At 36.1% G+C, this 17,762-nt stretch overlaps 1 protein-coding gene across 1 annotated transcript in view; it reads left to right on the top strand.

Annotated features, from left to right (window-relative positions):
- Window positions 1–17,762, top strand: part of ERC2 (ELKS/RAB6-interacting/CAST family member 2) — a 306,680-nt gene that overhangs the window by 266,048 nt on the left and 22,870 nt on the right. The gene's annotated exons all lie outside the window — the stretch shown is intronic.

Genomic DNA, 17,762 nt, shown 5'->3' with positions numbered 1-17,762 from the left:
ATCGATGTAGCAAGTTGATGTAACAGGGACTTCACTCAATGTGTTCCAAACCCTTGGGTAGTTCCTTTGGATTAGATGTGATATCAGTATTTCAGCTGTTTAGCCCTGATATTTCTTCTGAATTTTCATTCAAAGAATAAATACAGGAAAAGGTTATTATGTGTTCTTTTAATAGAACAAGAGGCCTTTAATTGATATGGCAGACTTGAAATTATGTTTAGTTCTGCCAGTGACATAGAAGGAGCCGTGACTTCTGTCAGTATCACAACATTAGCCAACTAGGCCTGTTTTAACATAATCCACTGCTGTTACTAGAGGACCGAGTAGTTCTGGATAGGAGAGAGACTCAAAACATATACCTTAGCTAGTCTATTATTCTTTGTAAAAATTGTAAATTGTTGATGGAGTGAGATTGGCAAATTTGTATTTCATTAATGATCTCAAGTAATTACAGCGTAATATTCCAGAAACTGTTACATTCTGTTAAAAAGATCTCAGGTCGCTTTTTTTTTTTTTTTTAATCCGGTGTCTTTCAGATACACATGTATCTAAAAAGTATTAGCTTGAAAGCTGTCAATGTCCTGGAAAACTGAAAAAAAATAATCTCAATGTGTATTAAAGAAATATAGCATAATTAATTTATTTTTCTCTTTGCGGTGCTGTTGCATGAAGGATAGATAATGGTAAAATGATCTTTTAAAGCTTCATTATAATGGCATAATGTAACAGACGCTTTTCAGCACAGCTATAGTCTTTCAATTTGCAAATTCTACATACTAAAACAAAAAATATCAGTCCAGCAAGCTGCAAACTTTTAAAGACTTTAAATCTGCCAAATTATAGCCACTTATTTTTGCCTGACATATTTTCAGCTTAGACCCACATAGAGGCTGCCAAACTTGTTTCTTTTCATTACCTGTTCTATGTCTGGCTCGAAGTTTAGATTTTAGAAAATGGAAAAAAGCTGTTTGTGAAATCACAAGGCTCTTGAGCTCTTAGTTTCCTCTTAGTATCAACGTTTATTTATTTAGGTTTGGGCTGGGTTTCAAAAGATTGAAATTGGAAACAGAGAAGGTGACTCTGAATACCATTTATCTGTATGTAAGCGAACATTCAATGTACATTTAATTTAAAAAATTGCTGTTTCCTACAAGAGGGAGATATTTTTCACATTGTTAAAACATTTTTAGAGGTCACTAGGTGGTCATGTCACCAGCAGGGAGTTTTTGTTTGGCAGGCTGCATTAGCAGTTAGTAACAAATGCCTCCCATGATTCTGTGTTCAAAAGGAGTTGCTTTGCAAGTAACAAATACTTACAACCTGAGAACTGAAGTATAAAACGTAGTGACAGGGGAAAATGTTTGGAAATGTAAAACAGCATCTTTAGTGGCCAAATTGGAGTGGTTAGGGAGTTGAAGATTACGTATCTACTTTATACTTGAGCTTAGAGTTTACAGAAGCAATAATATTTTCACTACTGCAGTGGTGAGTCTCATCATTTCTAGTTAGTAAAATACTGTACATTTTCAGCTTACGGAAGTCCTTGGTTTGGGATGTAATTTACATTTGCAATATAATTTTCATCAGGTCCTTCATATTCCTTTTAGTATTTATGTCCTGATGTGGTATCTGAATATTTTGTGAATGCCTGTAAATATTCTGGCTTAGTTTTCCACAGATTTTGGATGTTTTTAAAAGTAAGAAGAAGTAAAACCGAGTAACACCAAATATGTACCAAAAATATGGTCAAATCTATACTGTGAGAGAATGGAAGCCATGTTTGAAATATTCTTACTAATCTCTTAGTGTCTTGTCTTAGTTGATTGATATGTAGTGTGCAAACATATACTAGTGAGAGTACAATGGACATTTTAGTATTTGGAAAGTAAAAGTGCTGTGAGTTTGACTGAAAATACTAGTTTGTTAGATATGTAATAAAATTTATTTATAAACAGATGTTATCAGCAGCTGGAACAGTGGTGTGTTCCTTTAACCATAGAGTTCTCTAATTCCTGATGGATGTAATACAGATTCTGGTTATTCCAAGGTGTAATTTAGGCCCATATCATCCCACCATGCAAAGGAAAATGGGGAAGGGCTCTAGAAGAAGATAATGACCACAGTGATGCTCATCTGAAGCAACTGTTTGACTTAATTTCTTAGGACTGCACTGATTCACACCTATGCTCTCACCCTAAGATCAGTCCTGTCTCCACAGGATCAGTCCCAAAGTCTCAACAATCCTTAGGCTTTTTGCAGCCATATGCCCTTAATAGGATGTCTATATTTTCTGTTTAAACTGATCATGTCCAGAGCAAGGCCTTCTTTGTAGGAAAGTGTGTGTTGTTGACCACACAGCCTGCCAAATTGTGTTTCATATGAGATATACCTTCTATGGACAGTCTGCAAGGGATGGACAAAGCTAGAACTGGCATGAATTGGATGTGAGATTTTTTCCTTTGGTATCTCAAAATCTATTTTTTCTTAAAACAGAGTTTTGCACTTCTTAAAGGCAGCTTCTTCTTGATGGAAAGTACTGAAAGTATGAGAACCAAGAACACCTCTGAGCTACAGCTGGATGAGATCTGAACGTAATCTCATCATCTCACCTTTATGCTTAACTTCCACAGGAAGGAAACTCTTGAATAGAAGATAGCAGAGAGCTTCTGTGCCCTCTGATCCTGTGACCTTCTAAAAACCAGGGCCCCACTCTGGATGAGCTGAAGAATAATGTGCGCCATCTGTGCAGTCTGCATGTAGCATTGGGAACCAAGAGTCTTCAACAAAAAACAGTTCTTGGAAAGGCACATTAATCCAATTAATACCACATGGTGACCTTATGAGGACTAGAGTCCTTGGGGTCTGTTTTCAGAATTAGACCTAGACCAAATCTAGCAGCTGGATTTTCTTTACACTAGAGGGTTGCTGGGGTTTACTTAGCTATACTATTGCTTGTCTGTATTGAATAGGAAAAGACCAGGTCTGAAATTCTTTATCTCTATTTTATTATACTCAAAAGACAGATTCTTATAATTTTTCTGGGGATTCCTGGCAGGAGCAATATGAAACTTAATCCTTACCTCAAACTCTGCTGTACTAGATTAGCTGATGTATTACTATGGTTAGGACTAGAGAAGATATGGAAAAGTGTTATCTCAAATCTGTGGGCCAGTGGTATATCAAGCAAGGAGCAAAGGACTTCTATTTCTCGTGTAGGAATGTTACCTGGTTGCTCTAAAGCCTTGCCAGCAAACTTTCTTATTTCCTTTATTATTACGGGTATTCTGCTCAACCAAGCTGTGCTGACCTTGTTTTACTCCTGAGAAGTGTGATGATGTTTATCTTCATTGTTGTGGGCTATAATGGTGCAACATCTGGAAGCTGGGACTTTGGGCTGAGTCAGGCTATGACTAATGAAATTTACTTAAAATATTTTCTTGAGTAGGGTTTCCTAAAAGTGATGTTATCTGATTGGAATAAACAATATTTACCAAGTCCAAGATTTCCATGGCCCTTTGTAGGGTTCTCAAAATTTTAGTTTCTTTGCAAAAGGGATCTGTGGGATATTTTGAATGTTTTTCATTTTTCATTTTTCTTCAATCATTAGGCTAAAGAAGTTACAGCTTCTTTAAGAACATGTGAGGTCATATTGTCGCCTGTAGAGTATTAAATTTGGGTTTGTATTTGTACATTAAAGAACAGTTCACCTTGAGGAAGATAACTAAAAATACATCACTGAGGTGGAACATGTTGGTGAATGCTGGTTGTTCTTTTGATAGCTAACATCCCTCTGCTTCTCTCCTTTCCTGTAACAGCTAAAGGTTTCACTGCTGGAATAAATTATTTTAAAGTGTTTAGTGTTCCATCTTTAGAAAATGATGGTTATATTTTTTTAAGTATAATTTTTTATCAACATCTTTAACAAATCACCAGTGAGGTGCTGTAGTTGTCAGTAACAATTTCTTTGCTGACTTGGAAAAAGTCATAGCTGCTGAGACTCTGGTCTGCTACTTGAAAAACTAAGGCCTCTCTCAACAATACAAACATATGCTAGGGTCCTTTGGGCAATTTAAGATGTTTCCTGAAAAGAGGTCCAACTCCCAACTCAAAGAATTGTTCATTTTTAGGTAATGCCTTGAACTTTGGGAATTGATATTCATGGTGCTCTGATGTATTCAGTTGACTTTACTATCACTACCTGATGTTTAATTACTGGATAATGACATAAATCATGAGGCACTACATGAATAAGCTTCACAGATAAATTCTGCCAGGTAGTTTTTAGGTTTTTCCAGTTTGTCCATCTATTGCTTGTGTATCAGGTGGCTGGAACTGGAGATGCTGGGACACATGAAGCAGAGATGTTAGACTAGCCAGGTTCCTGGCTCAGTGACCATGCTGGCACAGCTGCAGGATGCAAAGGAGCTGTTGGTACTGAGGGTAAGTGAAAGTGACAGCAGTGCTTGCTAAGAAAGAAGGCAGGTGGCAGTAGCCTAGGGTTGTGAATGAAAAGAATGCCAAGGTGAGTCACTCAGTGGGGCATTACTCCTTATGAGATTTTAATCTGCAAAAGAAGTGGCAACTAGTGAAAAAGACTACATCCAAATGGAACAACTTAAAAACTTACTATCCATTCAGCATTACAGGTCCAATAAAACAGCATAGGGTTTGATTATCACCAGTAATAGTTATTCTACTTGTTGAAAAAAAACCTGAGGAAATATCTATTAGCAGTTCCTTTCATAGACAGAAATATCTATTAGCAGTTTTGTTACAATGCACGTGTCTTATACACTGTATTGTTTGCAGAGTGGAAAACATAATTTTCTGTATTCTATGAATTGCTGAGACAGTGACTTCTTAGGAAAAAAAATATTTATTTTGGAGGAATTATCAACATAGGTGAAATTATGTTCCCATACACTACACTGATTTACTTTTTTATTTAGGTATTCAGCACTGATACGTTAAGTTCCTTGTTCTTCAGCTCTCTTGCTTCAAGCTACTCTGCTTCCTGTAAATGTGAACTGAATATGTCACCCTTTATAAACATCATATGCACTCTGTGCCTCCCAAACAATTGTAGCTGTTAGTAATTGTTCATTACAAAGTAACTTCCACTGATGCTCAGAAACATGGAAGTAATTTGGGGAGAAATATACTTTGTTCTTTTGTACTTAAATAATATGACTCTCTGCCTTAAGGATAGACTTAAGACAACCTTAACTGTGGGACTATGGGCAGTATTCATGTAGTATAGTTTTTAAATGGACAGAACAGCCAAACCAATGACATCTTTGCCAGGTATTTAATACTTAAATGTAGTTTTTAATGTTTTAAATATTGTATGTATTATATTTTTACATAGTGTTTCCTATTTTAAAAAATGCATCAATCCTTTTTTATCCAAAGCATTGGCTTCTACTGTTAAATTAAAGGTGTTCGCAGGTATTACAATAATAGCCTATATATGTTTCTCTTTTTTGGAAGGATTAAGGGAGACATTGATAAACTCTCTTTGCACCTGATACTGATCTGAATTATTTTTTTTGTGTTTAATCTTCTGTTCCAGAAAGGCTAACATTACATTCTGTCTTTTAACATCTTTTGGGCAAGTTTTTGTATTACTTTCTTATTTGAGAAATACTGTTCTAGCCAGCTAACATGGTTCTTATATGCTTTTCTGGAATTCAATCGTTGTATTTTGAAACTGCCCATTTTCTTTTGTCGCCTGCAGAATTGAGTTGTAGTGATTAACTAGTTCTCTTCTACAAAACAGGAAAAAAATTCCCCACCTGTATCTAGACTTTGATTTGGTTATTTCTGGATTCTTTGAGATGCTAAGGTACTGTTATTTCCTACCACCTGTAGAGAATCTCTAATTACTGCACAATTTAACAGCTGTTGTTTCATTTCTCATAGCAATGGCACTTATTTCTATTAGCATTCCTCCTTCTAGTGGCAGCTCATCTTAAAATGGATCTTATTAGTTCTATGAGGCCACCCGGGTAGCAATTTAAGAGAGCATTTTCCATAGCAACTACTTCTTAGGCTCCTTCTGTCACAATTCTTTCCAGATGTGCTGTTGATTCAGGTAATGTTAAAAATCTTGCTTAGAAACATCTTATTTTTCTGTTGTCTTGGATTCTAGAGCTCATCCATGGTTATAGTAAGTCTACAATTTTGTACATAGCTTAAAAAAAAAAAAAAAAAATAAAATAAATTCAACCACAGTCATGCAGATGCCCCAGAAAGTGTCCTCTACTTGATTCTAAGCTTCTTTTTGTTTGAATTGACAGGTTATTATTTTTCTACAGGCACTATTGATGAGCTTTTGGAAGTATTTTATAGTTTTTTGCTGTACTATGGCAACTGTAAAAATTTAGCAATCTCTGTTTATGTTCTTGCAGACATGCATCTTTAGGACTATCCCTGGGGACAACCTGGTTATATTAACTGACTATCTGAAGTGTCTGAGTACTTTTCAGTATTCAGTGTTGAAACCTGGATTCATTTTGGTCTCATTTTTGTTTGTTTGTTTTGTTGTTTCTTTTTAAAATTGATTTTAAATTTAAAGAAGTAGGGTTTATCATGAATGTCAGATTTGAAAAAGAAAACTGAAATTGAATGCATTCTGCATGATATTTCTATGTTGTGCTTTCATTATTCCACTGTGATGTGTTAAAACTAGTGTATTATATCTTCACAATTCTCTTTGCCAAAAAGTGTCGTCCATCCTGATCTAAGCATCAGGGTTTCCCTTAATAATTGCTTTTGATTTGATTCTTTAAATCCCTTCTGATTTTGTTTCTTTAATATAATAATTTAGTCTCTGCTTTTGTGTTGCCCTTTTAATGTCTAGTACAGGTTTAAGCAGCTTGGCTGTCAAATACTAAAGCCCTCTGTATTTTTTATTGATTTAAAGAGTTCTTAAATTTTAGTGAGACTATAAACATGATGTTACTCTGTGCTCTGCAACAGATTCATATATTTTCTAAGATAAGGCTACCAAAAGTCTACAAAATATCTTTATAGTTTTTTTAAGATGTGTTTTTTAAAGTATATTGACTTTTTATTATTGATGGCTTTTTAGGACACTTCTGTATATTTTCTAAAGTCCTACTTTAAAAATAGACTTTTCCTGATGGACTCAACATATTTTTTTTCTGACTGAATAGTCCTTTGTATCCTTCCAATTAATGAAATATAAAGAGGAGGGAAACTCTCAGGCCCTGCAAATCCTGCAAATACAATGAAGTGGGAGGGAAACATTGCTAATTTCTGTCTTTTTCCATAAGATAAAAGCAGAAAGAGACATGAGAAAAATGTTGCATTCTTCATTAAGACAAAAATATTTGAAAATATATACAAGACCACTATACACAGTCCTGTTACTCCACTGTCACTTTGAAGATCACAGCAGTGCATTCATTGCCAACATATATGTCTAACTGATGAGTAAACTCAGATGTGTGCCATCTGGATGGATCTGAGATCCTACGGTTGATGGAGCCATGACTGAATGACTACACATATAAGTGTCTGAAAGTCTAATGTCTTCTGACAGGGCCACAGCTTGGTCATAGTTTTGACATGGATCTTTTTTTTTTTTCTTGCTCCTAAGTATTCCTTAAAGATGAGAGAAAGGCCAGGAATGTCTTATCAGAAATTAAAAAAGATCTCTGTATAACTCCCCCTTCCTGCAGATGTGCCCCTTTTCCAGTTACCTCAGTGACTTTGGAACAGCAGCAGAGTTTAGCCACTTCCCGCTGGCTTCTCAAAAATACCCTCTGTCCCCTACCACCCCTGCTTGTGATCTGGGTGTCTGTGTAAGCTGCTGGCCCCCAGCTCCCTGCTGTGACATCTTTCTGTGCTCCACTTGTAAGGCTTGGTAGCTTCTTCAGAGAATATCTTAATATTCCCTTTCCCCAAGGTGATTCACCACAGACAGTTATTTTTAACATATACTTGAGAATACTCAACAAGAACAGATACCTTCTGACGTACAGTTAGCTTGTATCTGCAAAAGGGAGTGAACTAACTGTGACAAAATTTGATAGTTAAAACATTACTAGGAAGAAGCAGCAGTTTGGTTGACCTACCCAACTAATAGTGGCAACTAATAGTGCCATATAGTTTTGTTTTTATTTCTACCTCACTGATTTTAATAATTTTAAAAGTGTCATCAACTTTACACTAATCAACGCAGTCCTATGCATGAAGTAATTTTTAACGTCTAGTTTTGTAGTAAAGTTTGAACTAACTTCATCTTAATTCAAAAGCACACTCTGTAAAAGTCCTTCAGTTTTAGCAGCTTTCCTAAAGACTGTCAGAAATATTACTCAAATCAATAAAGAACTTCATGTGTTAGTCCTGTTAATCTGTTATGGTGTGTAAGAAGTTAATTGTTTATCAAAGCAAAACATGCTACAATTTTTTTGTGAAATTTTCTTAAAATGTCCAACTACTGTTACTTCTGTTGTGATGACCTTTTCTTGTCATTCAGGCACCCGTCTTGCTGGGCACTGTCCCTTCTCTCTGATACTGTTCAGTGATATAGCTTATTCCTTCTCTTGTCTGCTGTGAGAAAGTCAGTACAAACTGTCTTCACTGTGAGTCAATGGCTTATCTTAGGGCTCTGAGACAGTACATATGCCTTTTCTCTTAATAATGCTTCCTTAGTCTGAAGCAAATTTTGAAACAATTAACCCACCAAAGAAGATCAATGAGCAAACTGCTTTATGCAAAGTTGAATCATATGACGATCTTCATGCTCCTGGCAATGCTTGTGAAAAGCTCTATTAGCAGGGAAGTAATGTAATTAAATAACATCATGTGGTATCCTATCTCTCTCATTCCCAATCTTTTAAGAGTCATTAGAGAAATATTTGTGTGCTGTTGGCTAATTCTCTCTCTCTCTCTCTCTCTCTCTCCTTTCTTCTAAAATATATTGTGTCTGCTCTAGGCTTTCATTGTCTTTACTGATGCTTTTCTTTTTTGTTGTTACTTTCATATGCTGTATTTTGAGTGTGCAGCATTTTATTAAAAACAAAGGTGTTTTTTAGATTGAGGTAAAATAATAGAGGCAGGGTTTGAATAAATGTTCTCTGACAAAATGCCTTTAGAGGCATACCCCTAAAGGAAAGGGGGCCTGTTAGAGAATAAACATCTTAATTGCCTTTACTCAGATCATAGAATCAAATAGTGGTTTGGGTTGGAAGGGGCCTTAAGGGCCATCTAGCTCCAACACCCCTGCCATGGGTAGGAACATCTTCCGCTACATCAGGTTGCTCCAGTCCCCATCCAACCTGCCCTTGAACACTTCCAGGGATGGGTCAGCCACAGCTTATCTGGACAACTTGTCTATTGTCTCACCACCCTCACAGTAATTTTTCTCCCCAATATCTAATCTAAATCTACCCTTTTCCAGTTTGAAATTATTACCCCTTATCCTATCACTCTGTGCCCTTGTAAAAAGTCCCTCCTCAGCTTTCCTCTAGCCCCTTCAGGTACTGGAAGTCTGCCATAAGGTCTCCCATGAGCCTTCTCTTCTCCAGGGTGAACAATGCTAACTCTCTCAGCCTGTCTCCATAGCAGAGGTGCTCCAACCCTCTTATCATCTTTGTGGCCCTCTTCTGGACTCACTTCAACAGGTCCATGTCCTTCTTATGTTGGGGACCCCAGATTGAAGACAATAATCCAGGTGGGGTCTCACGAGAACCAAGTAGAGGGGCAGCATCACCTCCCTCGACCTGCTGGCCACACTTCTTTTGATGCAGCCTAGGACATGGTTGGCTTTCTGGGCTGCAAGCACACATTGCTGGCTCCTGGTGAGCTTCTCATCAACCAGCACCCCCATGTTTTTCTCTTCAGGGCTTCTCTTAATCTGTTCTCTGCCCAGCATGTAGTTGTGCATAATTGCTTTTTTATGTAACTACTAATAATTAGTGGTGTTAATGGTTGGTTTTCTTTGGTTTGATCATAAATAGATATCCAATAGTTCCCAATATAATGAAATCTTAAGAAACAACCTGTCTGGAGAAGTATGTTTAAGTTTCTTTTGTATCTAGCAATACTTTATCAACTAGGCAATTTTTTTTAAAAAAATATAGTTTTAAAAAATGAAAATATCAAGATGTATATCTGTAGAATATCAAAATGTAATATCTGTAGAATTTCCTGTCTCTGTCAAATTAAGCTAAGTAGCAGTTTTAGCATATTTGTAGTGTAGCAATATGTAATGGATGTCATCATGTTAATAATGGTAATGATGGTTCTGACTTCACAAATTTAAATTAGAATAACTAAAATGTTAAAACTGTCAGGCTTTGGAGTGTGTGTGTGTTCAAATTTCTAAAGGGTTTCTTAGTTTAAGGCCGACATACAAAATTGTGCTCTGACATGTATTTGTTGCTTGTGGAAAATATATGGCACTGGTTTACATAATCTCTGTCTGACACCCTATTTAGTAAGTGAGCATTTAAACTATGCCCTCAGATCAGTTATCAAATATGAATTATGCACTGCCAAGAGAGTGCACTTTGTTAATCGTATGTATTCAGGCAATTTTATTTATTGAAATTGCCTTCTAATATGCTGTAGAGCTCAAGATTTAAGTTCTAATGCATATTGATACTGATTTCTAGGTTTTTTTTCAGAATGGACCTAATTATTTCCTCTGTAATTTAGTTCAAAGTTCAGTGTGATCTACATGGATTTTATGAGTTTTAGTATATACGTTTTTCAAAGCACAGCTGCTTGTAGCTTTACGGAAATTAGAGGGAAGACTTTCAGTTACTGCTTTCAAAATCAGACTGATCTTTTTCAATTTCCAATGGACAGGAAATAAATAGATTTTAGTATCTTTTAATTTGTGTTATCTCTTTGCCAAAAAGATAATTTTGTTGATCAGCCTTTATTAGAAGTTGAAAGTAAGCCCTACTCATTCTTTAACATAACCATCTAGTTTGTAACAATTGACCGTTTGGAATATATTGTCAATACAAATTAAGAACATGCAGTTAACAAATGTTGCTGGGTGGTTGTTTTGTTGTTGTGTTTGTTGGTTTTTTTTTTATAATGTTCTGTCTCTGCATCTCAGTTTTATATGTCGTTGACTCAAATGTTTTGAATTCTCTGCAAATTCATTAAAACAATAGTAACTCTTAATAGTAACTTTTTTCCAAGCTTGAGCATTTATTTGGCAGTTCAAAAACCTTACCAAGATCTATATTCTAGAGATCAAGCCATTCATCCTGCCAAGTACTTTTATCTTTGTCTTCTGTAAACACAAAAAGCAGTGTTGAAGGATAAGGAGGGTGACAATGACAGATTACCTATAGTTCTGTTTTCCTGTTTAACTTAGGTGGACCCTGTGCAGTCCTGTGTTCTGCTGTAACACAATCCCATGCATTCAGATGCCATTGTTCATGTTCTCAGCAGTCCCCAGCTCTGGGCTGTACTGTGTGGCATGAAACAGGCAGAGGTGTTTTAGCCAAGAGTTGATTGCATTCCTATGGAGAATCTCACAAAGCCAAATGAACAGGAGTCAACTCTAGTAAAAAGCTGCAAAACCCACAAATAACTGTCATCTTTGACTTCTTCAGCTGTGTTTTGCAGCACTGTGAATTTATTATTTTTTTTCTCTGCATTTCTCATAGTCTGAATCTTGTTATATCTGCTCATGTGTGAGCAGTGCTGCCCGTTTGGATGAAATGATAATGCAGTGGTTATTGAAGCATGACCTATGAAACTATGATGTAATTGATTTCACAGATGAATGTCTTTTCTGACGGGGTCTGTTTTACTTGCTATTTCTAAAACATAAATCATGGAGACATCAGAAGTGCAACATAATAAGGCTTGAAAAAGTTCAAAGGGCAGTTGAGTGCCTACTTCTTAGTTGCAAATTAGCTCCAAAAGATGCGCATGAAGTTCTTTCTTTGCATTTTAAAACTTCTTTCTGAACGTATGCCTTTATAGTGGATGCCTTACAAAAGACCTAGATGCACATTCTAAATTACTGTTAAGGAGGGGAGAAAAGAAGAAAGGAATAATTTAAAATTGCCAATCTAAAGACAATAAAGTTACTGGTACCGGGGAATGTAAGGTTGGGTGTGCTTGTGGGAATAATGTTACACAGGGAAGAAGCACTGAACCAAGGCTCTTGGGAGGCAAACTGGAGGAAATGGACAAATGGATGAGATAGCTGCCTTTTCAAGAAACTCCTCTGTGATTATTCAGAGTCAGGTCCTCTCTTTTCCTTCTTTCTATTTACTCTGAAATTTCACATTAGGGACAGCTGCTTCCTGTTTCTCCTTGATTCCAGCACAATGAAAATAGACATCTAATATAGGTGTAATATAGAGACTATTTCTTGTCTGTCTCACACAGTCTAAGCTTTGGTATCTCCTCCTCACACCTGCTTCCAGCAGATGTCTTGATCAAATGTAAATTCAAGATTTGATACTCATAATATGATGAAGAATGCTTGCTGGGGTGGTTTAGGGTGTGTCAGAGTGGGGACCCCCTGTCTTTCTGTCCCACAGTTAATGGAGTAGTGGTTTCTGCTTCTTGGTGTGTTTGGGCTCAGTGTTAGTGGTTCTCAGTGCTTGCCATAAGGGCACCAGGCCAACCTTAGTGCTGATTCTTGCAGTTTTTCTTTCTGAAAGTATTTCAAAAGGGATTGTTCTTTGAAAACAGTGCAAAATAATTGTTAATTTAATTGTTAATTTAATTGTTAATAATTGTTAATTTGTTAATTAAGCTATATGCTTTTGTAAAGCATTTTTAGCCATGTAGTTGGAGAGATAAATTTTCTGTCAGCTTCAGACATCCGATTTTGGGATGTCTGAAATCAATAGTGACTATATTTACATGTTTGTGTCATACAACTAGCTTAGGCTTAGAATGTTGGTATTGAATATACAGTTTTTAAATTTAATGGTGGTGACCAGTATGTCTTGTTTTTAAAGAAGAAGTTTTAAAATACCAATGATATTCTGAAGTTTATTTTCTAAGATGCATGCACATCCATAATGGATTAACAGCATGTTTTAACAAACCATTTATTTGCTTTAGGAGTGACAGAGAGAAGCTGTTTCAAACAGGATCTCTCATCGCCACCTATCTCTAGTCACCTCCTACTGAACTTAAGGTTGAATACTGGGGGTCATGAGGGAAAGAAAACAATAATTAAAGGGGAAAAGTTGATTGAGCTGTTTTTTTTTTCTCCTTAAGTACGATTAACATGTGAGAAGCTGGCTGAGCACTCTACTGTATATCATTAGTTCAAACATTTCTGACTTGATTTAACTTCAATGGTGACTTTTAAAGTTGCATTTCTGTGTTTTGTGGAGAAAGGCTCAAGTAGTAAGGGCAGTAAAAGTTCTTGTTAGAAGATCTTGTTTCTATAAATCTTGATCTTGAAATTCTGTTAGATTACATTTGGATTGTTTCTAAGAACTTACTCCACCTCCCAAAAAGTTGTCATGAGTTCTTTTATTAAAGCTCAGAAAATTATTCTTAGGCTAACAGAGGTGGGGAGTAAAGCAGGAGTGTTTACAGAGTTCACTTCTAAATTGACTGTGATAAGTGGCAATGCAATGTATTATGATTAGAGGTTTCTGGGAGACTCTTTAAGAAGGTTAACTGCAAGGCAGCTCTCAAAAGAAAGCATTTATCTTAGTGGTCATCCTTCAGTGTTTTATACTACTGAGATCTTTTTGTGGGTGGTTTGAACCATTTTTTGTGTTTTATTAGCTGTATCTTGAATACCTCCTACAAGCTGAATGACAGTTTAGGGTTATTAAATCTGTTCTTAGTACATTTTTTTATCGATAGTTAATCTTGGCTAAATATATGCTAGTGAGCAACCCTTTTTTCTCAGTTGTTGCCCATATTTGTTAAAGAAATTATTCCATTTGACATTTGTTTAGGCTGCACTTTGATAAAATACTGTATACAATATACTTTTTCAGTTTGGCATTCAACAGAGTCTTTCATGGATTTATTTCTTGTTGCATTATCTTATCTTGCCTTCTAGTATGCTAAGGCTTCCTTTTCATATTAAGTAATTTTTTTTCAGTCCAAGACAGACACTTTCACAAATGCATACTCTATGTCTGTATTGCTAAAGATAGATAAGGTTGCATTTTTCAGGTGCTAGGTTACTTTTATAATTGAGTTGCTTTGGTATCATCTTCTTTCTTTAATCTTATTTATGGCATTTTTCTTTAATTCAGTTTTTTCTTTAACACTACCTTCATTGACTTTGTGAAAATATTTATATTATTTTAAACATTTTGTTTGTCTAAAAGCTGTGTTTGTTATCAGATTAATAGTTGACAGATGCTCCAAGGAAAGACATTTGAATATTTCCCTGAGGAATGGCCTAAGCAGTATGAAGTTATTCTTATCTGTAATTACTGCCATGGAAATTTTCACAGCAACTTGACCACTCAAAAGTTTTGTATTGTTTTTTTCTTACTGTGGAAGTAGAAATTGAAAAGAACTTTTCTTCCAGTCATAGTAAGGCTTGCAAGCATTTGATGGAAGCAGATAAAGCATGACATGAACTCCAAGGTCTACGATCTTAAATGAGACACAGACTAGATCAGCTTTAATACACTGGATCACTGAATGATTGGGTTGCTGGTAAAGTCATGGGGTCCTGGGACATGTCATTTGTAACAGATGTTTGCCTCAGTTATTCAAAAGGCTCCATGTATTTCCCCAGCAATTTCTTCTAGTATGCACTTGCTGTTCATAGTTATCTGCCACTATCATTAGACCGTGGATAGATATTAGGAGGAAAAAAACACAACTTTTTTTTCCTGCAGTTAATGGACATTACTTCTTGTTCTGTGTGCCATAGATATAGGAAAAAAAATGTTCTATATCAGTTTGATATTGCATATTATATTATCATTGTAGTATGAGGAATTTCTCTGACTGCTTTTTTTACTCTCTCCTTAACAGTCTCCACATTTTTGATAGAGAATCATATCCAAATTGGATTCAATATTCCAGCTAAGATCTTACTGAAGTAATCACTTCTGTCTTGCATTTCTGTTGATATTTCATAGTATGATGTTTGTCTTTTTTGCAACAGATCATTAATATGAAGTTCTTAGTTATCCAGAAGTCATCTTTGCTTTGTCAAGACATTTTTGTTCCCATCGTTATAGTACTTTAATATCCTCACAGTCTCAAGTCTAATTGATATATAATAAGTAGATTTTCTAGCCCATCATCCAAGTAGTTAGTGAAAATGTTAAACTGAGTTGAATCCTGAATAGCTTTGGGTGGAATATGACTTAGGTAAATAAATTAATTCGTGGCCACTGGGAAGGGACTGTTCCTTTCATTGTTTCTTTTGTATTTTAGTATGAAGTGACATTAAGTGTACTAAGCTATTTGTACAAGCTTTTTTGGAACTTCTCCCTGGAATCATTAGTACCTCAAGTCCTGATCTTGCAGCTTCAAGTGTGCTCATCAAGAGACTGTTATGTTCACTGTTTCTGTATTAAGGAAACTAGCTTGAGGTAGTATGTTGTGGTATAGTAGAATGCAGCCAGGCTTTGCCAGGGGTGGAATTTCATTTAATGAGTTTTGCTTTTCTAGGGAATACTCTCCCTCTCCTCCTTGTAACGAGCAACCATATTACACTGGAAGAGTTATAGACTGGGAATCCTATGAATTACTCTATGTATGTCAAAGGAAAATCTACAGAATAGTTACCAATGTGGAGCAAATGCTGTTAAGTTTAACATGTATTTTAGTAATCTGAGTGTTTACTTAGTTTTACAGTATACACTTAGAGTGATTTTTCTTGGTGTTAAAAGTACTCCCTGTTATTTGGATAAAAGATTAGTTTGCCAAAAAAGAGAGGAAAAACTACTAATAGCAAAAGGGATTACTCTTTATAAATATTACTGTTAAAGAATGTCATTTAATTCAGTGCTCTAATAAATTATTTAAAAATGTATTCTATTACCATCATTTATTAAACAATAAGGAGACATTTTGGCTGCAAATAGTGATAACATCTCTATAGAACTGTATTTGGATAGCCTTTTTTTTTTCCTGACACAGTAGATAGTTAGGAATTATAAATTACGCTTACACTCTTAAGTATGTTAGCTGGAGAATATATCAGATTGTATGTTATTCTTGGTGCAAGTTCAGGGTCTTGTTTTTCAAAAATTCTGGCACAGAAATGCATGAGTTTGTTTCTAGCAGCAAAGTGGAAGTGAGTTACTCACCGAAGAGATTTAGACGAAGACCTTCCCACCTGTTTACATTTTTAAATGAAGTTTACCTCATGTTTGCAAGTGAGAAAGTCAGTATTTCCAGCTGTTTTGCTGGCACGTTAGGCTTTTCCCCACTGGTCAGATAATCTAATTTCAAATATTTCATGCAAAAAAAGTGATACTAGTTTTTTAGCAGGGTCACTAGGTAGCTAAAATAAATTGCTTCTGTTTGTCAGATTTGGTTCTTCCACAGATAACCTGAAGTATATTGGCAGGGTAGCACAGCAACTTCCACACACGTGGGTAAACCTGTGTGTGACATGCAACACATGAGATATCATCATGTAGATCTTCAGCTCTGTCCCCACAGGCTCCTTCATAAGAACTTGCATCTCTTCACTTACGATGCCTCAGCAGCATGAGCAAAGAATTTTTTCACCTCTGTCTCCCAGGGCTTTAGTGGAGGATTGTCACTCTGGTATTCGAGGCCATGCAGAAATAAAGGAGGTCGCTTTGGTTTCTTTAGATGCCCTCTCTCAATCTGTATCTTTATTTTTTTTACTTTGTAAAATAATACTAAAAATCGTTGAGTCTCTCTGTACTCCCTATGTATTGGGAGTAGTTAATTACCAGGAATGTAAGCAACCAAAATGTATCACTTGGTAGAAAATATAGTCCTGCTCTGCTGAACTCCTGGTAACCCGGATGCCTGGTTAAATACATTTGAGGTTATTACTGTTCAGATTATCCATGAGAATAGACATAGATAATATGCTGACATACTGCAGGGGTGCGTCTGTGCAGACAGGTGCAGACAGAGGCAAGCTTGCTCTGCCCACATTCTGGGTAGGCTGTATGTGAGCCAGTCCCAATCTGGAAGCCATCAGCATGTTGTGTGGCACTATGCCCAGGCCAAAACACCTTGTCTCTTAGATAAATGAGGCTTTACAGCTTCCGACCTGAAGCTGACTCACACGCAGGTGGCTTCAAGAGTTCTCGCAGTGTCAGTTTGCATTCAGCTGCCCATCTGGGTAGCTGTGTTCATCATTCCACGTTGCTGTGGAAGGACTTCAATAGAAATCCCCTTATATTCTTGTGCAGTTGTCTCTCAACATTCATAGGTTTAATGCCTCCCAACTTCACTTACATTTACAATAAAGGATAAAAAATATATTGACAGTAATTCTGGAAGGCCAATTCAAACTAGTCTATGTGCTGTGGGTTAGATTCAAATCTTAGAGCATCTCAGTGGAGCACTTACGGAGTCATATGACAGCAGCTATTTCACATGACTATGAACCATTTTTTCCTGGAAGTGTTTGGCATGAATCATTGTTTCCTGAATTAAGTGTTTGGTTATGTGTTTTCTCAAGTATTTTCCCAAGATAGAAGTGATGTACTGAATGGAATTATCCTGTGAGCCACAAGACAACAGAGAAAAAAAGATTTTGTTAGCTTTCCTGTGCGAAAACTTTCTTATAACTTCTGGTTGGCTTTCATAATCCCTCA

Source organism: Chaetura pelagica, unplaced genomic scaffold, assembly GCF_000747805.2.
Source record: "Chaetura pelagica isolate M959 unplaced genomic scaffold, ChaPel_1.0 scaffold630, whole genome shotgun sequence".
Classification (NCBI taxonomy): Eukaryota; Metazoa; Chordata; class Aves; order Apodiformes; family Apodidae; genus Chaetura; species Chaetura pelagica.
This window is presented reverse-complemented; position numbering and strand designations above follow the sequence as displayed.